Source organism: Zophobas morio, unplaced genomic scaffold (genome assembly GCF_036711695.1).
Source record: "Zophobas morio isolate AGI-343-1 ecotype UQ-CSIRO unplaced genomic scaffold, CSIRO_AGI_Zmor_V1 ptg000004l, whole genome shotgun sequence".
Lineage (NCBI taxonomy): Eukaryota > Metazoa > Arthropoda > Insecta > Coleoptera > Tenebrionidae > Zophobas > Zophobas morio.
Window position 1 is genome coordinate 10273357 of NW_026972109.1, and position 26817 is coordinate 10300173.

At 31.4% G+C, this 26817-nt stretch overlaps 1 protein-coding gene across 1 annotated transcript in view; it reads left to right on the forward strand.

The window, feature by feature from the left end:
• Nucleotides 1-2937: 2937 nt before the first annotated feature.
• Nucleotides 2938-26817, forward strand: part of LOC135141189 (leucine-rich repeat-containing protein egg-6) — a 91859-nt gene continuing 67979 nt past the window's right edge. Inside the window, exon 1 of the mRNA XM_064072060.1 lies at nt 2938-3012. The gene's annotated coding sequence lies outside the window, so the exon portion shown is untranslated. The remainder of the gene's footprint in view (nt 3013-26817) is intronic.

Below are 26817 nucleotides of genomic sequence, written 5' to 3' on the forward strand. Positions count from 1 at the left end.
TAAAGAAAAATTAAAAAATTTACAGAAACTTTGAAAAAATAAAGGAAATAAGGAAATAAAAAATTGTGACATAAAATCGAGAAAATGAAAATTTAAAAGCAGGGAAAAAAATAAAAATCAAGAACTCGAAAATCGGGGTACGAAAAATTGAAAAATCGAGAAATTAAAAATTGACTAAACTTAAAAATCGAAAAATGAAATATTGTAATACCAAAAAAGTGAAGAAAAGGAAAACTGATAAATTTGAAAGCCTAGAGATTAAAAAATTCAAAAAATTGGACTAAAAGGAACGAAAAATGATGAAACCGAAACACTGAAATGAAAAAATTGAAAAATTGAAAAATCGAAAGTGGAAAAACGAAAAAGTATGAAATGAAAATTCTGAAAAACTTAAAAACCAGAAATCGAGAACTTGAAAACTTGAAAAAACGAAAAATTATAAAATCGAAAGATTAAAAAATTGAGAAACTTAAAAACCGAAAAAATGCAAAATCGAAAAAACAAAAAAATGTAAATATTAAAAATTAAATAAATCGGAAAGTCGGAGAACTGGAAAGCCAAAAATTGTAAAATTGTAAATTGAAAAATCGAAAATGAAAAAACAAAAAAGTATGAAATGAAAATTTTGAAAAACCTAAAAACTGGAAATCAAGAACTTGAAAAACTGAAGAAACGAAAACTTAAAAAATCCAAAGATTAAAAATTGAGAAAATTATAAACCAAAAAAGTGCAAAATCGAAAAAACGAATTACGTACTATAAATTCCAAATATTGAAAATTCAAGAAATCGGAAAATCGGGGAACTGGAAATCCAAAAATTGTAAAACTGAAAAATTTAAAAATTGGAAAATCCTGGAAAAATCAGAGATTGAAAATTTGAAAAATTGATTAAAGAAAAATTAAAAAATTTACTGAAACTTTGAAAAAATAAAGGAAATAAGCAAGCAAAAAACTGTGATATAAAATCGAGAAAATGAAAATTTAAAAATAGGGAAAAAAATAAAAATCAAGAACTCGAAAATCGGGGTACGAAAAATTGAAAAATCGAGAAATTAGAAATTGACAAAACTGAAAAATCGAAAAATGAAATATTGTAAAATTGAAAAATTGAAGAAAAGGAAAATTGATAAATTTGAAAGCCGAGAGATAGAAAAATACAAAAAATTGTAGTAGAAGGAACGAAAAATGATGAAACCGAAACACTGAAATGGAAGAATTGAAAAATTGAAAAATCAAAAGTGCAAAAGCGAAAAAATATAAAATTAAAATTTTGAAAAATCGAGAACTTGAAAAATTGACGAAACGAAAAATTAAAAAATCGAGAGATTAAAAAATTGAGAAACTTAAAAACCGAAAAAATGCAAAATCGAAAAATCCAAAAAATGTAAATATTAAAAATCAAATAAACGGAAAGTCGGAGAACTGCAATTATTAAGCAAAATTGTAAACTGAAAAATCGAAAATGAAAAAACGAAAAAGTATAAATTGAAAATTTTGAAAAATCTAAAAGCTAGAAGTCAAGAACTTGAAAAAATGAAGAAATTAAAAATTAAAAAATCGAAAGATTAAAAACTAAGAAACTTAAAAACCAAAAAAGTCCAAAATATGTATTGCAAACTGAAAATACTCAAAATTAAATAAGTCAGAAAATCGAAGAACTGGAAATTCAAAAATTTTAAAAATGGAAAATCGGGAAAAAATAAAAATCAAAAACTCGAAAAATTGAGGAAAGGAAAATCTGGAAAATTGAAAAAAGTGAAGTTGAAGGAGCGAAAAATGATGAAACCGAAACATCTTAAAATGGAAAAACGAAAAATTGTGATTCCAAAAACTTAGTCGAAGGTAAATAAATCCAAATATTTCGAAAAATTATAAGATTGGGTTGTGCGAATTTAATTTTTTTTATGATAACCCTTATAAGCTAAAATAAACATATGTATGTAATACGCTTCTTCACAATTACTTTAATATTACTGCATCTATCCAAATTGATGACGTCATCAAAAAATTTTTGCAATGGAAAAACTTTCTCGAAACAAACACGTACAACTTCTTATGGGATAAACGAATAAATTTTGATTAAACGTTAAAATGTGTGCAACATTTCAGAATATTCAGTTTTGCCAAATGTTGTTATAATACAATTTTAATTTTTTCCAAAAATCTGGATGTGTGGGGTGAAAACTCGACACAGATTTATACATCACAATAGCAGAAATATGGTATTTTATAAAATTAGCTTAGCTTACGCTCACGAAGTAAAAAGTCATTCAGCCAACTCTAAATGTAAAACTAGTCGAACAGTCTTACTTCACAAAGCAATAACAAACTTTTAAAATCCTTTTCCACTTTATTAGCGGAATGGAAATTAACTGCAGACGAGTTTTAAAAGGGGAAACTTTTCCTCACCAGTACAGATCCTGAATTAATGAAAATAGTGCACCATCCCTTAATTATCCTAATCACAAATTCCTAACCCCGTGAAGTGAAAAATGCAAAATCTTCTGCATTTCCCATCGGCTCCAGCTCGCATCCCTGACACAGATTGTGAAATATGCATGCATGCAGAAGCCGTATTTTTCCAACTATTTAATAAATCATCCACAGGTCGAGAACAAAGACGATAAAGTCCAGAAAGCCGTTCCTGCAAAAACTGCGACTTTCCAATCGCACATTTTAATTTTTCAACCCCCTCAGTGCGCGTCTTTCAAAATTGAAACACACGAGTTACTCGTAACGCGCATTAAGGGAATATTTCATCATCTTTCCCTCGGGACGTTCTCATTTTTTATTACGCACACATCCATTTTGCCCCAACTTTCCTGTCTCTTATTTGTCAAAAGACGTACAATATAAATTTGTATTTTTTATCGTTTGAAAATGATGGGTAGGAAGTTGTGAAGATTTATTGACCCAGTTGTAGCGTCAGTGGCGTTCCGACGCTAGAGTTAGTCAGTCGGGGAGTTTCAGGATGTCTTTGTTCGCGTTTACACCATTTTGGGACGGGAATTGGTGAGTTGGAATTTTTTAGTAGATACGTGTTTATTTTGTGTAAGCGGTGTGGTTTGGTTAGAATGAAAACAAGAGAAACTGAATTGCGTGCTGAATTGGAAATGAGTTTTTAAGCGGAGCTTCGTTATTGCGATATTGAGATAATGATGCAAATTGTCGGAAAAATTTTTAAAATGGGAGTAGTTTAAAAAAAATTGAAACATTTCGTATACGGCTGCTTGCTATTTAGATTATGTAGTGTTCTTTACCAGAATGATTAAAATCGCGGTATTTTCTTTAAACGACATTATATAGTAAAAAGAAATCTATAAATCAATTCATTATGTTACTATACTCACTCATATCTGACAGCAGCGTGACACTAATGATTGACACCGTTGTATTGTATATTCTACCATGTATCATAATGAATAAAGTATGTCTATCCATTGAAAGTTACTGAAGAACCTCGCAAACAGATTTAATTAATGTCTGATTTTTAGAGTCATCGTTTGTTTGATAGACACTTGATGTTACAATCATTTTGTTAAGTGAGTCGATCGTTTATGATAAATGAATTGAACACAATTTCTTTTTAAAAAACATAATTAGATGAATAACAGTTTGATAACCCTTGTTATTAAATATTGTTGCGTTTCCTAAAACAAGTTATTATTAAGTCTGCTGAATTCAGAATTCTAAGAACAGTACCAAAACACAGCGTTGGCGATTTTGAAGTTAAAGCCCCTTGAAGTGTAGCAGGATGACGTCATACCAACGTCTAGCCGATGCTGTAGAAGATAAAATTTTCTGTATTTACGATTTGCCACTGTGTTTAGTCGAAGGTTATTTTGATAGAACTGCCCTCGCTCCTGAAGTGCAACCAAACAAATCCCGTTTTTTTGAAAAATTATAAAAATTATTTGCTTTTTTTTTTTCGGATAACCCCTATAAAATAAAAACCAGTGGCGTAAATAACATTATTGCAGATTTTTAGATTTGAATTTTTCAATAATTTTGTGTCTTTAATAATGCGATTTGCGATTTTTTCGAGTTTTTAAGTTTCAATTCTTCAGTTTTTCAATTTTCAGATTTTGCCATTTTTAGATTTGAGTTACTATAGGATCCGGTTTATAGAAGGCGAATTAAAAGTTAATCGCGATTAAGGTTTAACTGAGCTCTGTTGCAATGCAACGTGCATATTTTAACCAATCACGAGCTCATAGTGGACATTTCAATCGTCTGTTAAATTAATCGAGAATTTCAATATTCAATTCGCTTTCCATAAATCGGCCGTAGAGTTTTCAATTTTAAATTTTTCAATTTGCAATGTTCGTTTCGGCTTTATATTTTCTTTATTTTTTAAATTATTCGATTTTTCAGTGTTCGATTTTATAATTTTTTCCTTTTTCAATTTTAATTTATCAATTTTTCGTGTCTTCAATTTTTCAATTTCTCGATTCTTAAATTTTTCATTTCTTCAAATTTTCGGTTAGCAGTTTTTCGCTTCGGTTTATTATTTACTTTATTTTCACAATTTTTCCGATGTTCCGATTTAATTAATTTTGTTTACTAATTTCAGTTTTTTTAAATCTTCGATTTGCAATTTTTCAGCTTTGCGATTTTGCAACGTTAAATGTTTAAAGTTTTAAATTTTTCGATTTGCAATTTTACGAGATTTCATTTTTATAATTTAATATAAGTTAAGTTTCCATTTAAAATTTATCAAATTTTCAATTTTTAATTTTTCATTCTTAGGATTCGTGAATTTTTCATTTCCTCAAATTTTCGATTTGCAATTTTTCGATAATCTGTTTTGATAATTTTTTGTTTTTTAATTTCAGTTTATCTTTTTTTTTTGTTTCGTCAATTGTACTACATGGAACTCTTCGAGTGTTCCTTTTTAATTAAATTTTTCAGTTTTGCGATTTTCCAACTTTGAATGTTTCAATTTTTTGATTTTGAAATTTTTCGATTTGCAATTTCACGAGTTTTAATTTTTTTAATTTTTCGGTATCCAATTCTTCAATTACTGGATATTTAGTTTTCCAATTTTTTGATCGTTTAATGTTACTTTTCTTCATCTTTAGAATTTTGACGATAATTTTTCGATAGTACAGTTTTTGGGTTTTCCAATTTTTCTAGATATTTAGATTTTGCAATTTTTCCATTCAAAATTTTTCGATTTTTAATTTTTAATTCATTCCATTCGTAAATTTTTCATTTCTTCAAATTTTCGATTTGCAATTTTTTCTTTCGGATTTTTATTGTTTTCATTGTTACAATTTTTCGATGTTGCGACTTAATAATTTTTTGTTTTTTAAATTTCAATTTTCAGTTTTTCGTTTCTTCAATTTTACGATTTACAATTTTTCAATTTTTGATTTTTGTTTGTTTCTTCCATTTTATGTCCTGCAACTCTGAAGTTTTTATTTTCTAAATTTTACAGTTTTCGATTTTACAACTTCTGAATATTTCAATTTTTAATTTTTCATTTTTTGGATTTCCTAAGTTTTCTTTATTTCAATTTTTGGATTCCGTTCTCTCATTGAATTTTCTTAACTTTTTAATTTTTCGATGTTGTGATTGTATAATTTTTCTTTTTTTCAAAGTAAAATTTGTCAATTTGGATTTTTTGATTTTTTGGTCCCAATTTTTCGATTACTCGATATTTATTTTTCAATTTTTCGATCTTTTAATGTCGCAGTTTCTCATCTTCAGAATTTTGACGATCATTTTTACAGTTTTTGGGTTTTCCAATTTTTCTAGATTTTTGGATTTTGCAATTAAATTTAAAATTTCTCATTTTTTTTTCATTTCTTCAAATTTTCGTATTGCAATTTTTCGTTTCTGTTCTTTATTTTCTTTATTTTTTCAATTTTTCGATGGCTCAATTTAATAATTTTTTTGGTTTTTAATTTCAATGTTTTCATTTTTTCTTTTCTTCAATTTTACGATTTGCAATTTTTCTAATTTTCATTTCTTCAATTGTACAATAATCATGAAACTCTTCGAGTTATCATTTTAGAATTTTTCAGTTTAGGGATTTTACAACTCGTGAATGTTTCAATTTTTTGATTTTGAAATTTTTTCGATTTGCAATTTCACGGGTTTTATTTTTTTTAATTTTTCGGTATCCAATTTTTCAATTACTGGATGTTTAGTTTTCCAATTTTTCTACATTTTTAGATTTGGCAATTTTTCCATTTAAAATTTTTCGATTTTTCAATTTCTAATTCATTTCATTCATAAATATTTCATTTCTTCAAATTTTCGATTTGCAATTTTTTCTTCCGGACTTTTATTGTTTTCATTGTTACAAATTTTCGATGTTGCCACTTAATAATTTTTTGTTTTTTTAATTTCAATTCTTTCAGTTTTTCGTTTCTTCAATTTTACGATTTACAATTTTTCAATTTTTGATTTTTTTTTGTTTCTTCCATTTTATGACCTGCAACTCTGAAGTTTCTATTTTTAAATTTTTCAGTTTTCGATTTTACAACTTTTGAATATTTCAATTTTTAATTTTTCATTTTTTGGATTTCCTAAGTTTTCTTTATTTCAGTTTTTGGATTCCGTTCTATCATTGAATGTTCTTAATTTTTTAATTTTTCGAGGTTCTGATTCTATAATTTTTCTTTTTTTCGAAGTAAAATTTGTCAATTATGGATTTTTTGATTTTTCGGTTCTCAATTTTTCGCTTACTCGATATTTATTTTTCAATTTTTCGATCTTTTAATGTTGCGGTTTCTCATCTTCAGAATTTTGACGATAATTTTTCCTTAGTACAGTTTTTGGGTTTTCCAATTTTGCTAGCTTTTTGGATTTTGCAATTAAATATAAAATTTTTCAGTTTTGCAATTTTTAATTTTTCAAATTTTCGATTTTTAAATTTTTCATTTCTTCAAATTTTCGTTTTGCAATTTTTCGTTTCGGTTCTTTATTTTCTTTATTTTTTCAATTTTTCGACGGCTCAGTTTAATAATTTTTTGGTTTTTAATTTCAATTTCTAATTTTTTCTTTTCTTCAATTTTACGATTTGCAATCTTTCTAATTTTTATTTTTGTTTCTTCAATTGTACAACAATCATCTACTCTTCGAGTTATCATTTTAAAATTTTTCAGTTTAGGGATTTTACAACTTGTGAATGTTTCAATTTTTTGATTTTGAAATTTTTCGATATCGTTGTTTTTTTTTTATTTATAATTGTTCTTCTTTTGAAAGTGGAATTTTTCGATTTTTGGATTTTTTAACTTTTCGGTTCTCAGTTTTCAGATTATACAATGTTTAATTTTTCAATTTTTCTATCTCTTAATGTTACAATTTTTCGTCTTTAGAATTTTGACGATAATTTTTCGATAGTACAGTTTTTAGGTTTTCCAATTTTTCTAGATTTTTAGTTTTTCCAATTTTTCCATTTAAAATTTCTCGATTTTTAAATTTTTAATCCTCCAACTTTTGGTTTTTTAAATTTTTCATTTCTTCAAATTTTCATTTTGCAATGTTTCGTTTCAGTTGTTTAATTTCTTCATTTTTTAATGTTTCGATTCTTCCATATTCTGATTTTATAATTTTTCTTTTTTGAAATTCGAAATTTTTTAATTTTTTGATTTTTTTTTTGACGGTAGGTTCCAATAGCACAATTTTTGGGTTTTCCAATTTTTCGATTCGATTAATTTTTTTTTGTTTTAAATATTTCGTTTCATTTTTTTTTCGATTTTTAAGTTTTTCGATTTTTAGCTTCTCAATGTATCAATTTTTAGTTTCTTCAGTAGAGCGATTTGCAATTTTTCGATTTCCATTATTTACATTTTGAAATTTTTCGATTTGCAATTTTACGAGTTTCCAATTTTTAATTTTCCAATTTTGCAATTTCTCTAGTTTTTTTTTCTTCAATTTTTTAATTCTGCGTTTTTTATCTATATTTTTTAATTTTTCGATACATCAGTGTTCCGATTCTATAATAATTTTTCTTTTTTTTCAATTTGAAATTTTTCAATTTTTGGATTTTTCAATTTTTCGATCTTTTAATGTTCTCTTTTTCTTCTTTAGAATTTTGACGATAATTTTGGGTTTTCCAATTTTTCTAAATTTTTAGTTTTTCAATGTTACAATGTTAAGTTACTTTGGTTTGCAATTTTTGATTTTCCATTCTTTCAATTTTGCAATTTCTCGTTTTTTCAGCTTTTCGACTTTAAAACTTTAAAACTGAAAAATCCAAACATTGAAAATGAAGAACTTGAAAAATTGAAAAATCGAAAGAACAAAAATTAGGAAACTTAAAACTCGAGAAACTCCAAAATCGAAAAACGAAATATTTTAAAATCAAAATATTGAAACTTAGAGAAATCGGAAAATAGACACCTAAAATTTGCAAAACTGATAAATTTAAAAATTGGAAAACCGAGGAACTGATAAATCAAATATTGAGAATTAAAAAAATTAAACAAACTAAAAATTATAAAATCGAAAGAAACATTAAAAAAATTCAGTCGAGAATTGAAAAATTTAAAAAATTAGAGTTGAAAATACACAAAATTATAAAACCGAAACATTGAAAAATGGAAAAATTGACAAATTAAATAAAATGTGATACCAAAAACTGTAAAATCGAAGAAAACGGAAAAACGAAAAATTGTGATATCAAATAATTGGTCTAAGGTAAATAAATCTAAACTTTTCGAAAAATTATAAGATTTGATTTGGCGAATTTTACTTTTTATGATAATCCTCATAAGATGAGTTAAAATCTTAAAGATTTGATTGTAATGTTAAAGTAACAAAAAAAAATTTATCACGATTACGACAACCTTAAAACGTTGCAAAATTTCAGCATATTCGGTTTTTGCAGATTTTCATCAAAGTTAAAGTTGTTATACATTTTTGTTTTTTTTTCCAAAAAAAACTGAATGTTTAGGGTGAAAACTCGACACGGATTCCATACACCACAAGTTCAGAAGTATCTTATTTTATAAAAATAAGAACAAATTCACTTTTGTAAATTTTGGAGATGACGTCACCAAATGTTGGCGAGGATGAGTAGTCAATTTTTGGTTAGCGTTTTACTATCAACATGATATTCCTAATATAAATACAAAAATGACAACAATCGATCCAGTAGCTTCAAGGACTATATCTCTAATAAAAATTGAAAAATGAAACGTGAAAAAAACCATGAAAGTGGCAATTCGCCCGATGGACTCGATTACCAAACTTCTTTAGCTGACGCTTAGGAAATAAAAATGGACTGGGAATGCTTACAACAAAACAACTCCGTAAAAGCAAAACAGAAAAAACTTTTCTCCCGGAACCACTTTGCTGTCGTCAAAATTTAAAATGTTATAAATAAATTGGCGGAAAATTTTACCCCAAACTCCCTACCTAGTGAACATACAATAAATCCCTTTAATTTTTTTCCCCCAACAAAATACACAAAAGCTCGTTCTGCGGCAAAACTCCGTAAAATCGTACTTTACCTTGAGATGCCAGCCCCGACCAGCTGAATTCCTCCCCCCAAGTCCATTAAAACTTCAGCAATGATTACAATCGAGGACTTTGTAATTCCCCGAAATCAATTTTTGGGTTCGAAAAAATTTGATTTTCGGTGTTATTCAGATTTCCCACGTGTAAAGGAGCGCACGTTTGCAGAAGCAATTCAAAAAATGTAAATTGAGGAAACGTGACGCTCTGTTGAATTCAACAAGGCGAAGACCTGAGCTTCTCCTATTATGTCTTGAATGGAGACGAATGCTTACACGTAACAAAAGCTTAGAAGCTTCCGACTTGCTTGTCTCATTTGGTTTAAATTTAAATTCTCCGGGAAACAAAGATATGTTGCTTTTTTCACACTCGCTGGTAATGATGGGGAAACTCGTTGCGAGGAACAATTAGAGTGGCAATTACGGGGGTGGAGGGATTGCGCCATCCATTAAAATAACGGGGAGATTTCGAATGGGAATAAAGCTTTATAAATTAAAGATCAGTACAGCTTTAACGATTCTGCTTCTAATGATTTTAAGGATTTAATGTTAAGGGTATAAAAGGCATTAGTTTGACCTTTTCTTACAGAATTTTGCAACTGGTTAATTTATATAGAGGAAGAAGTCATTTTGGGTGTAAATTAAGTTGATGGTAATTTTCTCCAAAACTTCTTTGTTGTTGCAATTAATACATACTCTATGTATAGGACGAACGTAGGAGTGCAGGAGAAACAATTACTAGATTGTTTTCTACAACTGTCTAAAATTAATTGCTTGTTAGAGGAAGCAAATATTATTCAAGTTAATGAATTATTTGTGTTTGAAATTTGGTTTCAAGGTGGCAGCAACCCGACTTGTGACGTCTAAACACCAAGGGTGGAATATTGATATTCGTTAAATTAATTGTTATTTAAATAATTCCAAATCAGTAGTGTTTGGAAGCCCACAAGTCAAAAAAATCAGTAGAGGTGATTTGACGTTAAAACCTCAGTTGGCAATCTTTTATATGAATATAATATCACGTTGGTGATGTATTCCGGGCTTGTTACCATAATTTAACGTTCAGGAATAAAGTTAACGGAAATTTAGTTTTTAAAATGACTGAAGAGAAGAATATTTTCTCATTGAATGTTTCCTTAGTTCAAAATAAATGTGGTCTTTTTTTTTGTAAAGAAATAAAAGTGAAAAAACGTGGATATTTTGCGTTCTCCTTCGAGTCCTAAGTGATAGCTTCACTTGTTTACCGCATTAGGAAGACCCTTTTGGTGTAATCCATTTCATCAGAAAGTAAAATTATGTTACTTAATAAAAATTTTATGGGCAAGGTATCCGCCCACATCTTTAATTAATATTCATTGTTTTACGATTTACATATTCATTCGACCGCTTTACAGCATTTAGATTTGACCATTTTGTTCGTGATCCCATTTACACAATATCCACTGGCTTTCATTTTTCGACGTACTTTAAATTTAAATATGGTGTTTTATGTTAGCAGTGGTACCTTTTTTTTCTAGTTGTATTTAGGAATACCATATTTACCTGCTTTATGTATTTTTAAATTGGTTGACACCCACTTACTTCTAATCTAAGTAAATTTCATTATAAGGAAAAATCATTTTCTAAGAATTTATGAAACTCCAAAAACTCGTGATTCGTCAAAATCGCCCGGTAGATATTTTTGTAGATAAAAAAGGAATTATTTTAAATTTTTTAAAACTGTTTTAAGCATGTACTTTTTGGTTTTTTATTTATTCACAGAAATGTTTAAAATTTATTTATTTGAGACAACAGAGTTCAGGTTAGTTTAGGTCAAGTCAGGTCAGGTCAGGTCAGGTCAGATCTGAACACGTCAAAAAAAAATCTATAAGATGTATTTCGTTAAGTTTCAAAATGGTTTAAAATTGGCCAAAGTTTTCGTTGGGCGAGTATTGAAAAATTTTGCCTTGCCGAAAAATTCAGCGATTTAGATTTCGACGTGCTGATTCCAAAAATATAGCGTGTTTATGGTGTCGGGTCAAAATTGTAGAAATATTCAGTTTGAAAATCAATTTTTGTTATAAATCTAAAATAATTGCAACATTCCGCTGGACACTTCTGCAAAAATGGTAGAAGTTTTCGTAGAAATAAAGCTGAAACAAACTTCTGTAGGGCAAGATCCATAGAAAAAGTATCTTAGTTAAGCTTCAAAAAGTTGTCAAAAAATCTCAAAAAATGTATGGCTTTCCACCTGCATTTTCCAAAAGTATGCGTGTTTATGGTCCCGGGCAAGATTTTTGGAATACAGTAAACCCTCGTTAACACGAACCCGTCGGGACCATGATCTTGACCATTTCGTGTTAACCGAATTCGCCATAACCGAAAATCACTTTTTGACATTTTAACACACATATAACAAAAACAACTTATTTAAGCTGAATTTTTTTTCGTATTAGATTTCTAACAATGCCATTCCTAAATTTCTAACCAAATTTTGAACATTAATACTAGTACTACATACATATAAAATTTCATGGATCAATTTTCCTAAACAACTTTGCGAAAAAATTTGACGCAAATGATCCCAACACTATTTTTTTTATTTGAGATCGGGTTTTCAGAATGGTGGACTATGTAGATTTTGGAATGGTGAACTTTTTAGCTACTGCAGTTTGCATTTTCGTTTTGATATTAATGGATTTTTGGCCTCGTTTTGGTTTTTGCTATGCCATTTTGGACGTTAGCACATTAAACAATAAGAACGAACTGATTACAACTCGGTAAACCACACAGAGACATACTTTTGTGTTGTGCTTACTAGATACCCATTAAGATAAAGTAAATCGTATTTGAGCACGATGCAAAGAGTTTGCACTTTTTGTTCGCGTTAACCGAGTGATTTTATATGAGAATTATAAGTTGGGGCCGAAAAAGTTGTTCGAGTTTCGTATTAACCGAATTTCGCGTAAACCGAATTAAGTTGCATTCGTTTTATAAGTGGACTGTTTGGGACTTCGCTTCCAGTTCGTATTAACGAGGTGTTTGTCTTAACCGAGTTCGAAGTAACGAGGGTTTACTGTATTCGATTTGAAAATCCATTTTCTTTAAATCCAAAGAATTGCAATATTTCTTTTTGCTATTCCGGAAAAATGATAGAAATTTTCGAAGAAATGAAGCTGAAACTAACTTCTGTAGGTCGGAATCCACAACAAAATGTCTGCTTAAAGTTTCAACAATGGTCAAAAATTAACCAAAATTTTCATAGGGAGGCGCTGAAAAATTTTGCTTTTGAAAAATTTTGCTTTCAAAAAAGTTGTCAAAAATTGCCAAGAATTTCAAACATACAGACTTCGACGTTCTGATTCCAAAAATATAGCATGTTTATAATCCCGGATCATCCCGGTATGATTTTAGAAATATTCGGTTTGAAAATCTCTTTTTTATCCAAAAATAGCAATATTCCCATGGGTGATTCTTGAAAAGTGGAAAATGTTTTTGATTAAGTTTCGAAAATGTCGAAGAAAAAATTTTACGTTATCAAAAAATTTCAAAGATATTAGATTTCGACGTGCTGATTCCAAAAATATAGCGTCTTTATTGTTCCCTGTTAAAATTTTAGAAATAGTCCGTTTGAAAATCAATTTTTTTAAAATCCAATATAATTACAACGTTCCAAAAATAGTAGAAATTTTCGAAGAAATGAAGCCGAAACTAAATTCTGTACGTCGAAATTCATACCAAAATGCCTTTGGTTAATCTTAGAAAATGTTGAAAATTGGGTAAAATTTTCATAGAAAAAAATTTTGCTTTTGAAAAATTTTGTTTTTAAAAAGTTGGTAAAAATTCGCAAAAAACTTATGGATTTTGCGTTATCGAAAAATTCAGCGATATAGACTTCAACGCGTATATTCCAACAATATAGTCTATGGTCTTGGACAAAATTTTATTCGGTTTGAAAAACATTTTTTTTATCCAAAGAACTTTTTTTATTCAAATGTTCGTTTCTAGAAAAATGGTAGTTTTTGAAAAAATTACATCGAAACTAACTTCTGCAAGTCTAAAACCATAAGAAAATGTCTTTGGTTGTGTCGAGAATGGTCGAAAATTACTGAAAATTTTCATAGGAGCTACTCAAAAATTTGTTCTGAAAAATTTTCTTTTTCAAAGAATTGTCAAAAATCCCCAAAAAATACAAGGATATAAATGTTGATATGCTCATTTCAAGAATATAGCATCTTTATAGTTCTGGGGCAAGATTTTCTAAATATGATTTGAAAATCAATTTTTTTAAATAGTCGAAATCCATAACAAAATGTCTTTGTTTAAAGTCTGGAAAATGGTGGAAAATTGACTAAAATTTTCAGGAAGGCGGTATTCAAATTTTTGTTTTGAAAATTTTGCTTTTAAAAAAGTTGGCAAAAATTTCCAAAAAACAGAAAGATATAGATTTCGACCGCCTGATTGCAAAAATATTACGTATTTCAGCTCTGGGGAACGTGTTTAGAAATATTCTCGTGGGCGATTTTGTAAAAATGGTAGGGGATATCTAAAAAACTAGGTAGAGACTAACTTCTGCAAGTCGAAGTTTATAAATAAATGTATTTGATTAAGTTTGAAAACGGTTGAAAATTGACTTAAATTTTTATAAGGAGTATTGTAAAATCATGTCTTATCAAAAATTCACAAAAAATTCAGGGGTATGAATTTATTTCAAGAATATAGCGTGTTTATGGTCTCAGGGCAGAATTTTAGAAATGTTTTGTTTGAAAATATTTTAAACCAAAAAAAGCAATATTCATATGGTATGGAAAAATGCTAGGAGTTTTCGAAGGAATGAAGCCAAAACTAATTTCTGTAGGGTGAAATCCATAAGCAAATGTTTTTAGTTAAGTTTGAAAATTGCATAAAGATTTCCCGTGTCAAAATTTTAGAAATATTCCAATTGACAACCAATTTTTAAAAAAGTCAAACAAATTCTAATGGGCGCTTCTGCAAAACTAACTTATGTATGTCGAAATTAATGAAAAAATGTGTTTGGTTATGTTTTGAAAATGTCGAAAATTGAGCAAAATTTTCATTATTAAAACTAGTTTTTTAAATTTTGATTTAAAAAAAGTTGTCAAAAAATTCCCAATAAATTTAATCGATATACGTAGATCTCGACGTGCATGTTCTAAAAATATAGAGTGTTTAAGATCCAAAGTAAGATTTTAAAACTATTTGCTTTTAAAAATAATGCTTTTTAAAATAATGTTTATTTCTGGAAAAATGAACACGAAATTAACTTCTGCAGCCATAAAACCATAGGAAATTGTCTTTGGGTGTTCCAAAAATGGTCGAAAATTAAGCAAAATTTTGGTAGAAAGTACTCCAAAATTTTGTTTTGAAAAATTTTGCTTTTAAAAGAGTTGTCAAATATTCCCAAAAAATGCAAGGATATAGATTTCGACGTCCTGATTTTAAAAATATAGCGTGTTTGTACTTCTGGGGAATGTTTTTAGAAATATTCTGTTTGAAAATGCTTTTTTTTTAATCCAAAAAATTGTAATAGTCCAATTAGCGATTCTGAAAAAATAGTAGGAGTTTAAAAAAAATGAAGTCGAAACCAACTTCTGGAGGTCGCAATCTACGAGCTCTTTGAGAATTTTTGGTTAAATTTCGAAAATAGTCGAAAATTGGCCAAGACTTTCATATAATTCAAAATTTTGCGTTTGAAAAAGTTTTCAAAAGCTCCTAAAAAATTCAAGGATATAAATTTCGATGTGGTTATTCCAAAAATATAGGGTTTTTATAGTTCCGGGACAAGATTTTATAAACACCTGGTTTCAAAATATTTTTTTTAATTCGAAAAAATTGCAATATTCCAATGGTAGAAATTTTCGAAAAAACGAAGTCGGTAATAACTTCTGTAGAACAAAATTCATAAGCAAATAAATGTCTCTGATTAAGGTTCGAAAATGTCGAAAATTGTGACAATTTTTATTCAAAAATTGTGTTTTTAAAAAGTTGATAAAAAATTCTCAAAAATTTCAGGATTTTTTTTTTATAGTATAGGTAGATTTCGACGTACATATTCCAAAAAATATGGCGTGTTTATGGTCAGGGGCAAGATTTTAAAAATATTTAGTTTGAAAACAAATCTTTTTTTATCCAAAAAATTACAAGATTCCAATTTACGATTCTGGAAAATTGGTAGAAGTTTTCGAAGAACTGAAGCCGAAACAAACTTCTATAGGTCGAAATACTTAAGCAAATGTTTTTTATTAAGTTTGAAAAATGATCAAAAACTGCACAAAATTTTCATAGGACTGGTAGTACTCAAAAAATTTTGGTTTTAAAAAGTTGTCAAAAATTCCTAAAAAATTCAAAGATATCCATTTCGATGTGCTGATTCCAAAATTATAGTCCCCGGGCAAGATTTTACAAATATTCGGTTTGAAATTCAATTTTTTCAAATCGAAAAAAAATTGCAATATTCCAATGGGGGCTTCTGCAAAAATGGTAGAAATTTTTGAAGAAATGAAACCGAAAATAACTTCTCTAGGTCGAAATCCATAACAACATGTCTTTGTTTGAAGTTTCAAAATTAGTAGAAAATTGACTAAAATTTTCATGTGGTATTCAAAACTTCGCTTTTGAAAAATTTTGCGCCCAAATAAGTTGTCAAAAATTCCCAAAAAATTCACGGATATAAGTTTCAACATGCTGATTCCAAAAATGTCGCATGTTTATACTCCCGGGATAACATTTCAGAAGGATTCGGTTTGAAAGTGGCTTTTTTTAAATCCAATAAAAATGGCCATATTCCAATGGGCCATTCTAGAAAAATGGTAGAGTTAACCAAGAAATGAGGCAAAAACTAACTTTTGCAAGTCGAAATCTATAAGAAAATGTACTTGGATAAGTTTCGAAAATAATCGAAAATTGGCCGAAATTTTCGTAAGAGGTATTGAAGAAAAAAATTTAGAGATTTAGAGATCGATGTGCCCATTCTAAAAATATAGCGTATTTATGGTCTCGGGGCACGATTTTATAAATATCCTGTTTGAAAATATTTTCTTTTAATCCAGAATTCAAATTCAAACTAATTTCTTTAGGTGAAAATCCATAAGCAAATGTTTGCGGTTAAATTTCGAAAATGATCGACAATTGGCCAAAATTTCCATAGAGAAAGTACCTACTCAAAAATTTGTTTTTAAAAAGTTGTCAAAAATTCCTAAAAAATTCAGGGATATAAATTTCCATGTGCTGATTTCAAAAATATAGCGTTAAGTTTCAACTTCTGCAGGTCTGAAACCACAAGAGAATGTCTGTGGTCGTTTTGTTGTTTCGAAAATGGTTGAAAGTTAGACAAAATTTGCATAATAGGGGGGGGGATACCAAGAAATTTTTGTTTTGAAAAATTATGCTTTTAAAAAGTTGTCAAAAATTCGCAAAAATTCAAAAATATAGATTTAGAAGTCCTGATTTCAAAAATATAGCGTGGCTGTTTATAGTTCTGGGGAAAGTTTTTAGAAATATTATGTTAAAAATGTTTTTTTTATTCGAAAAAAAATGCAAAATTCAAATCGCTTTTGCTGGAGAAATGGTAGGAGTTTTGGAAAAACTAGCTTCGGTAGGTCCAAATCCATAAGCAAATGTCTTTGGTTAAGTTTCGAAAATTGGCCAAAATTTTCACAGAGGGAGTACACAAAAATTTTGTGTTTAAAAAAGTTGTCAAAAAATCATACAAAATTTAAGGACATAAATTTCAATGTCCTCATTCCAAAAATATAGGGTGTTTATAGTGCCAGGGTAAAATTTTATAAAAATTTCGCCTGAGAATCAATTTTTGTTAAAGTCAGAAAAAATTGCAATACTCCAATGGGCGATTCTGGCAAAATTTTAGGAGTTGTCGAAATCAATTATTAAATATCTTTGTTTAAGTTTCGAAAATGTCCCTATTGACTGAAATAAATAATTTTCACTCTCCCGCCCTCATTTGAAATATTTGTTAATTCGGAATACTAACGAATGTCAACAAATATTTTTTTGAATGATGTGCATTCAAACATTTTTCTCGGTGTGAATTTTCTCAAAATTATTGCTTATCAAATTTTATTGCGTACGTACAGAACACACATTTAACAAAAGTAAAGTCCTTAGTTTTCATTAAAATTACAAAATTCAAGTTGAGCACTACATTCAGAGCTGTAAACGTTGGCCATGTTGACATTAAGGACGCTAAAATTTAACTCCGTAGTACCTACTATAAAACACCCAAAATAAAAAACTGCCACGTTGGCACATACTCTAACAACATTTTAACTGGGCTTGGAGTAACAAAGCGGCAAATCAAATTGGACAGCGAGATTTCATAAAAGGATGGACCGTTGTAAACACATGAAAACAGCCCACGAAAAAATGCTCCCCGCCAATGAATTCCCAGATTCTTTAATCATTTACAAAAATCTCACTTTCTACAGGTGATACTTAATTTAGCTATCCATCATTGTTTGCGTCTGTGTAGCACATGTCAGCTGTCTCCTGAACCATTCATCATAATTTAGTAGACGTTGTTTGTTTTGTTGCGGCAATAAACACAAACCGTTTTTCGAATGACGTACTAGTATGATTATTATGTTATGTTTCGAATCCGCCACGGAAGAATAACGTTTGAAAGACCACATATAAAACTAATAATTTCTGGATTAAATCATGACGCAACGTATGACATTAAATTGAAAGTGAAATCCCACACAGTTTCTTTGTGGTTCAGGTCTCGTACGACACGAAAATTTACCTTTCTCATTTCCGCCCATTTGTTATTGTAGCGATTTTCGTAGACAAAAAATTCTCCAATCCCATACTTGAAATTCAGCTGATCACGAAGACGGTAAAACGCAAAGTAAAATTGCTTATCCCAGCTAGTCTGGATAAATTTCCGTTTAAATTATATTTTTAGTCCTGTGGCGCTAGCTTAAATCAATAAACGTAAATAAAAAATCACGAAAAGTGGTAAACTAAATTGCTAAAATCGTTAATGCCGTTTCAAATCCCTCAACATTATTAATGTAGCCACTTACAGTTTGCATCTTCTAACGGTGAGGTGTAAAATGTCAAGTAAACTGAAGTTACCTATCTTGTCACCAAATTTACTAACTTTATCCTTCGCGTGTCTGTCTAACTGATCCTTTTGTGATGTGACGCTTTGATATCCGAGCAGCTCTCATCGTTTGCTTTGTAACTGCTTCACTACTTGACACATCTCTCCTAATTCAATGTTGGCAAATTGTAGAAATACCATCTGCGGATGCAGACTGAAATTCCGTCTACAAATTTTATGAGCAAATGATGATAATGAAAATTGAAAATGTTCCGAGTAAATATAACCAAATTAATTACTCAATTGAAAACGATGCTTGCTTCCATGTAGCGAAATCAAACATGTTAAAATATTAAAAGTGTAAGAATCAATTTTTTGTGATAGACAACTGATTTATAATTTCCCGAGAGCGGCACATGGGTTTGAGTGATAATCAGCGGCGCCGCTCGACTGAAACCACACACCGTAACTACAACGGCACTAACTTCAATAATGCGGCATCAGCTGTACAAGCATTGAACAATAAAACCTAAATAAGAGCGTAAAACCACGTATGAAACGTAGAATTGTTCCATCGCAAATAAACTTTGTAAAATACAATTTATTACGTTTCTATATTGCCGTTTCAAGCTACGTATTATATGAAAAGTCACAAAACATCCAATCCTCCGGGATTTTTCATATTAAAAGTTTTATGAAGCAAAACATCAGAATAAATTGCACCCGAATCAAAACTTCCGCAATATATTATTCGACTCGAGCAATAATACTTGACGTGTCTTATATTTCTAGGCCGGTGTGCCCCGATTCAATTACTGTCCAAATAATTTTCCCCGATACAACGAAAGGTCAAAGCTTCACTAAAGATAGCAAAAGCTAGTGGATTTATCGTTAGTCAGGTTTATGACAAAGCAGGCAATTTTCCGAAAATACTATGCAGTATTTAGCAGGAGTCCGTTTATATAGCGTGCTTTCATGAAAGCTCATTCATATTTTATAAACTGCAAGTCCGCCGATTCAGATGCAAATTGAGCAACGCTTTCTAACTTAATTTTAGAGCTTCGAGTAATAGAGAAAATAGAAAAAGAAGAGCCACCGGTTTTTTTTTTCCTGTTTTATGTTAAATACGAAACAGTGTGTGTTAAGATCATAAAGATAAAACCTTTAATAAATCCCTATCGTTGCGAACTAAAGTAAGGTCAATTGAGCATTTATTTATTAACGTTGTAATTAAACTTTAAACAACTACACAGTAAATTATCTGGCGGAACGTGGAGGTTAAACGTAATTATTCGATCAAACGAACTTACCTGTGAAGTTTGATCGTAATTACATGAAGCTGCTAGTTTGGAATAGATTAGTTCGACCCAAACCCTACATTTATACCTCCTACACACTTCATGCATAGAAAAGCTAGGTGATGTTGTAGCACTTCCAGTTGACGACAGTTAAGGCTACAAATGAAAAAAATTGGTTGAAAGTTATATCGAAAGAACTTCCCTCGCCCATGAATTACTGTTCAATAAGTAATTGTTTTAAAAATTATAAAAATTGATTTTGCGAAATTTCACCCTTTGTTAAAACCTCTATGGATTAAAAACAATATTAAGTGTAACATTTGAGCCCTCAGAGAACGTTTTATATTCTTAAAAAAGAGACGCTGAAGGGTCCCGAGAAGGTTTCACATTCTTAAAAAAAAAAAACAGTTGCGACCACCGAGAAGGTTTTATATTCTTAAAAAAAAGACAGTTGGGGCTCCTGAAGAGGTTTCACATTGTACAAAAAAAGACAGTTGGACTCCCGAGAAGATTTCAGATTTTTAGAGAAAAACAGAACATTTGAGGGCTCGGAGAAGTTTTTATATTCTTAAAAAAAGGCACTTAGGGCCCCGAGAAGGTATCACATTCTTAAAAAAAAGACAGGTGGGACCTCCGAGAAGCTTTCACATTCCTAGAAAAAAAAAAAACAGAACAAATGAGGCCTCCGAGAAGGTTTTATATTCTTAAATTAAAGACACTTGTGGCCCCGGGAAGGGTTCACATTCTTAAGAAAAAAGACAGTTGGGACCTCCGAGAAGCTTTCACTTTCCTAGAAAAAAACAGAACAAATGAGGCCTCCGAGAAGGTTTTATATTCTTAAATTAAAGACACTTGTGGCCCCGGGAAGGGTTCACATTCTTAAGAAAAAAGACAGTTGGTACCTCCGAGAAGCTTTCACTTTCCTAGAAAAAAACAGAACAAATGAGGCCTCCGAGAAGGTTTTATATTCTTAAATTAAAGACACTTGTGGCCCCGGGAAGGGTTCACATTCTTAAAAAAAAGACAGTTGGGACCTCCGAGAAGCTTTCACTTTCCTAGAAAAAAACAGAACAAATGAGGCCTCCGAGAAGGTTTTATATTCTTAAATTAAAGACACTTAGGGCCCCGGGAGGTTCACATTCTTAAAAAAAAGCAGTTGGGACCTCCGAGAAGGTTTTACATTTTCAGAAAAGAAACAGAACATTTAAGGCTCCCGAGAAGGTTATATATTCTTAAAAAAAAGACACTTGGAGCCCTCGAGAAGGTTTCACATTCTTCGAAAAAGACAGTTGGGACCTCGGAGAAGGTTTCATAATCTTAGAAAAAACAGAACATTTGAGGGCTCCGAGAAGTTTTTTATATTCTTAAAAAAAGACACTTGGGGGTCCCGAGAAGGTTTCACATTTTTAAAAAAGAAAGACAGTGGGGACCCCCGAGAAAGATTCACATTGTTAGAAAAAAAAACAGAACATTTGGGACCCCTGAGAAGCTGCTTTCACATTCCTAGAAAAAAAAAAAAAAACAAATGAGGCCTCCGAGAAGGTTTTATATTCTTAAATTAAAGACACTTGGGGCCTCGGGAAGGGTTCACATTCTTAAAAAAAAAGACAGTTGGGACCTGCGAGAAGCTTTCACATTTCTAGAAAAAAACAGAACATTTAAGGCTTCCGAGAAGGTTTCATATTCTTAAAAAAAGACACTTGGGGGTCCCCAGAAGGTTTCACATTTTTAAAAAAGAAAGACAGTGGGGACCCCCGAGAAAGATTCACATTGTTAGAAAGAAAACAGAACATTTGGGACCTCGAAGAAGCTTTCACATTTCTAAAAAAAAAAACAACAAATGACGCCTCCGAGAAGGTTTTATATTCTTAAATTAAAGACACTTGTGGCCCCGGGAAGGGTTCACATTCTTAAAAAAAAAAGACACTTGGGACCTCCGAGAAGCTTCCATATTCCTAGAAAAAAACAGAACAAATGAGGCCTCCGAGTAGGTTTTATATTCTTAAATTAAAGACACTTGGGGCCCCGGAAAGGGTTCACATTCTTAAAAAAAAAAACAGTTGGGACCCCGAGAAGGTTTTACATTTTTAGAAAAGAAACAGAACATTTAAGGCTTCCGAGGTTTTATATTCTTAAAAAAAGACACTTGGGGGCCCCGAGAAGGTTTCATATTCTTAAAAAAGAAGGACAGTCTGAACCCCCGAGAAAGATTTACATTGTTAGAAAAAAAACAGAACATTTGGGACCTCGGAGAAGCTTTCACATTAAAAAAAAAGACGTTTGGAGCCTGTGAGAAAATTTCATATTTAAAAGAAGAAAACAGTTGGGACCGCGAAAGGTTTTATATTAGTTATTAAAGACACTTGAAGGCCCCGAAAAGATTCCAAATTCTTCAAAAAAAGACAGTTGGGACCCCCGAGAAACAGAACATTTAAGGCTTCCGAGGTTTTATATTCTTAAAAAAAGACACTTGGGGGCCCCGAGAAGGTTTCATATTCTTAAAAAAGAAGGACAGTCGGGACCCCCGAGAAACATTCACATTGTTAGAAAAAAAACAGAACATTTGGGACCTCGGAGAAGCTTTCACATTAAAAAAAAAGACGTTTGGAGCCTCTGAGAAAATTTCATATTTAAAAGAAGAAAACAGTTGGGACCGCGAAAGGTTTTATATTAGTTATTAAAGACACTTGAAGCCCCCGAGAAGATTCCAAATTCTTCAAAAAAAGACAGTTGGGACCCCCGAGAAGCTTTCACATTCCTAGAAAAAAACAACAAATGAGGCCTCCGGGAAGGTTTTATATTCTTAAATTAAAGACATTTGGGGCCCCGGGAAGGGTTCACATTCTTAAAAAAAAAGACAATTGGGACCTCCGAGAAACTTTCACATTCCTAGAAAAAAAACAGAACAAATGAGGCATCCGAGAAGGTTTTATATTCTTAAATTAAAGACACTTGGGACCCCGGAAAGGGTTCACATTCTTAAGAAAAAGACAATTGGGACCTCCGAGAAGGTTTCACTTTCCTAGAAAAAAACAGAACAAATGAGGCCTCCGAGAAGGTTTTATATTCTTAAATTAAAGACACTTGGGGCCCCGGGAAGGTTTCACATTCTTAAAAAAAAAACACTTGGGACCCCCGAGAAGATTTTACATTGTTAGAAAAGAAACAGAACATTTAAGGCCTCCGAGAAGGTTTTATATTCTTAAAAAAAAGACACTTGGAGCCCTCGAGAAGGTTTCACATTCTTCGAAAAGACAGTTCGGACCCGGGAGAAGGTTTCACAATCTTAGAAAAAACAGAACATTTGAGGGCCCCAAGAAGTTTTTTATATTCTTAAAAAAAGACAGTCCCGAGAAGGTTTCACGTTCTTAAAAAAGAAACACAGTTGGAATCCCCGAGAAAGATTCACATTGTTAGAAATTAAACTGAACATTTAGGATCTTGGAGAAGCTTTCACATTAAAAAAAAAGACGTTTGGAGCATCTGAGAAGTTTTCATATTTAAAAGAAAAAGACGGTTGGGACTCCGAAAGTTTTTATATTAGTAAAAAAAGACACTTGAAGGCCCCGAGAAGATTCTATCTTCATCAAGAAAAGACAGTTGGGACCCCCGAGAAGGTTTCACATTCTTAGAACATTTGAGGCCTCCGAGAATTTTCTAGATTCCTAAAAAAAGACACTTGAGGGGCCCTAGAAGGTTTCACATTCTTAAAAAAAGATAGTTTGGACCTCCGAGAAGATTTCACATTCTTAGAAACAAACAGAACATTTGAAGGCTCCGAGAAGGTTTTGTATTCTAAAAAAAGACACTTAGGGACCTCAAGAAGGTTTCATATTCTTAAAAAAAAAACAGTTGGCACCCCCGAGAAAATTTTAGGTTCTTAAAAAAAAACCAGAACATATGAGACCTCCTAGAAGGTTTTATATTCTGCCACTCCGTTATAATGATTAAGATCATCATTCCCAGCATAGTACACTCGGTGACCGTCAACTTCACATTCTCCAGACCCAGGCCATTGCGTTTCACTCACTCCTAGAATGTCTACATTTGTTCTTCTCATTTCTTTTATCGCGTTATGTGTTTTGCCTCTTTCATACAGGCTTCTTACATTCCAGGTACAAATTCTTATATTTTTGAAGTTGTTAAGTCTTTGTTTTTCAGATGTTCTCAAATATTTATAGTTTACTGCCTTGCTCATGTCGTCTGTCAACATAGTCCCCCCCCCCCCTCCCCAGAGATCCGATTTGGGGAATCACTCCGGACTATAATTTAGTATTGATCATTTCGCCATGTGATTTTATTAGGAAGTTTAAGGCAGTGATTTCCCGTTGCCTTCTGTATTCTTATGCCGTTGACTGATTAACAGCTCCTTCAACTTTGAGGCCGCTTTCACAACCTCAGGACAAAAGAGTGCCCTCAACTTCTGCCAGCTCGTCCATTCGAAACTGTTGGCCGTGCAGAAGGGAGCTGTTTATACCGACAGCTACTCGGTCGCCATTGCCTCTTTAGTATGAACAGGGTATACCACGTGAAGGGGAGGCTGACATTTGAGTAGGAGAGGCTATATATTCCGCATCCATACCCCATTATACCCCAGAGAAGGTTTCACCTTCTTAAAAAAGAAAGACAGTTGGGACCCCCGAGAAGGATTCACATTCTTAGAAAAAAGCAGAACATTTGGGGCCTCCAAAAAGGTTTTATATTCTTAAAAAAAGATCCTTGAGGGCCCCGAGGTTTCACATTCTTAAAAAAAAAAGACATTTGAGGCCTCCGAGAAGATTTCATATTTAAAAGGAAACAACAGTTGGGACCCCGAAAGGTTTTGTATTCGTAAAAAAGATACTTGAAAGCCCCGAGAAGGTTTAATCTTCTTCAAAAAAAGACAGTTGGGATACCCGAGAAGTTTTCACATTCTTACAAAAAAACAGAACATTTGAGGGCTCCGAGAAGGTTTTATATTCCTAAAAAAGTGACACTTGGGAGCCCCGAAAATGTTTCACGTTCTTAAAAAAGACAGTTGGGACCCTCAAGAAGATTTCACATTCGTAAAAAAAAACAGTTGGGACCCTCGAGAAGGTTTCATATTCTTAAAAAAAGAGTTGGGGCCCCGAGAAGAATTCACTTCTCATAAAAAAAACAGAACATTTGAGGGCTCCGAGAAACTTTTATAATCTAAAAAAAGACACTTGGGGGCCCCGCGAAGGTTTCACATTCGTAGAAAAAAAACAAAACATTTGGGGCCCCCAAGAAGGTTTTATATTCTTAAAAAAAGATCCTTGAGGGTTCCGAGGTTTCACCTTCTTAAAAAAAGACAGTTGGGGCTTTGGAGAAGCTTTCACATTCTTAAAAAAAAAAAGATATTTGGGGCCTCCAAGAAGACTTCATATTTAAAAGGAAAAAACAGTTGGGACCCCGAAAGGTTTTATATTCGTAAAAAAGATACTTGAAAGCCCCGAGAAGGTTTTATATTCCTAAAAAAATGACACTTGTGGGTCTCGAGAAGGTTTCACACTCTTAAAAAAAAAACCGGTTGGGACCCTCGAGTAGGTTTCATATTTTCAGAAAAAAATAGAAGATTTCAGGGCTCCAAGAAGGTTTTATAACTATTCTTAAAAAAAATACACTTAGGGCGCCGAGAAGTTTTCACGTCCTTAAAAAAAGACAGTTGGGACTCCCGAGAAGATATCCTATTCGTAAAAAAACCAGTTGGGACCCTCGAGAAGGTTTCATATTCTCAGAAAAATTTAGAACTTTTGAGGGCTCCGAGAAGGTTTTATATTCTTAAAAAAAGACGCTTGGAGGGCGCAAAAACGTTTTATATTCTTAAAAAAAGAGTTGGGGCCCCGAGAAGGATTCACTTCTCATAAAAAAGCAGAACATTTGACAGCTCCGAGAAGCTTTTATATTAAAAAAAAGACACTTGGGGGCCCCGCGAAGGTTTCACATTCTTAGAAAAAAACAGAACACTTAGGGCCCCGAGAAGGTTTCACGTTCTTAAAAAAAGACAGTTGGGACCCCCGAGAAGTTTTCATATTCTCAGAAAAATTTAGAACTTTTGAGAGCTCCGAGAAGGTTTTATATTCTTAAAAAAAGACACTTGGAGGGCCCAAAAACGTTTTATATTCTTAAAAAAAAAAGTTGGGGCCCCGTTAAGGATTCATTTCTCAATAAAAAAAAACAGAACATTTGAGGGCTCCGAGAAGCTTTTATATTTAAAAAAAAGAGACTTGGGGGGCCCGCGAAGGTTTCACATTCTTAGAACAAAACAGAACATTTGGGGCCTCCGAGAAGGTTTTATGTTCTTAAAAAAATACACTTAGGGCCCCGAGAAGGTTTCAGATTCTTAAAAAGAAAAACCATTTGGGACCCTCGAGAAGATTTCACATTCTTAGAAAAAATCAGAACATTTCAGGCCTTCGAGAAGGTTTTATATTCTTAAAAAAAGACACTTGGGGACCCTAAGGTTTTATATACTTAAAAAAAACCAGTTGGGGGCCCCGAGAAAGTTTCACATTCTTATAAAAAAACAGAACATTTGAGCCCCCGAGAAGGTTTTATATTAAAAAAAAAAAAATACAGTTGGGGGCCCCGAGAAAGTTTCACATTATTAGAAAAACAGACCATTTGAGGGGTCCGAGAAAGTTTTATATTCTTAAAAAAAAAATTTAGGGGCCCCGAAAAGGTTTCACAATTTAAAAAAAAAAAAACAGTTATGGTCCCCGAGAAGGTTTCACATTCTTAAAAAAGAAAGACAATTGTTACCCCTGAGAAGATTTTACATTCTTAGAAAAAACTAGAACATTTGGGGCCCCCGAGAAGGTTTTATGTTCTTAAAAACACTTGAGGGCCCCGAGGAGGTTTCACACCCTTAAAAAAAGACAGCTGGGTCCCCTGAGAAGGTTTAACCTTCTTAAAAAAAAGATAGGTGGTACCATTGATAAACGTTTTACATTCTTTAAAAAAAGACAGTTGGGGCTCCCAAAAA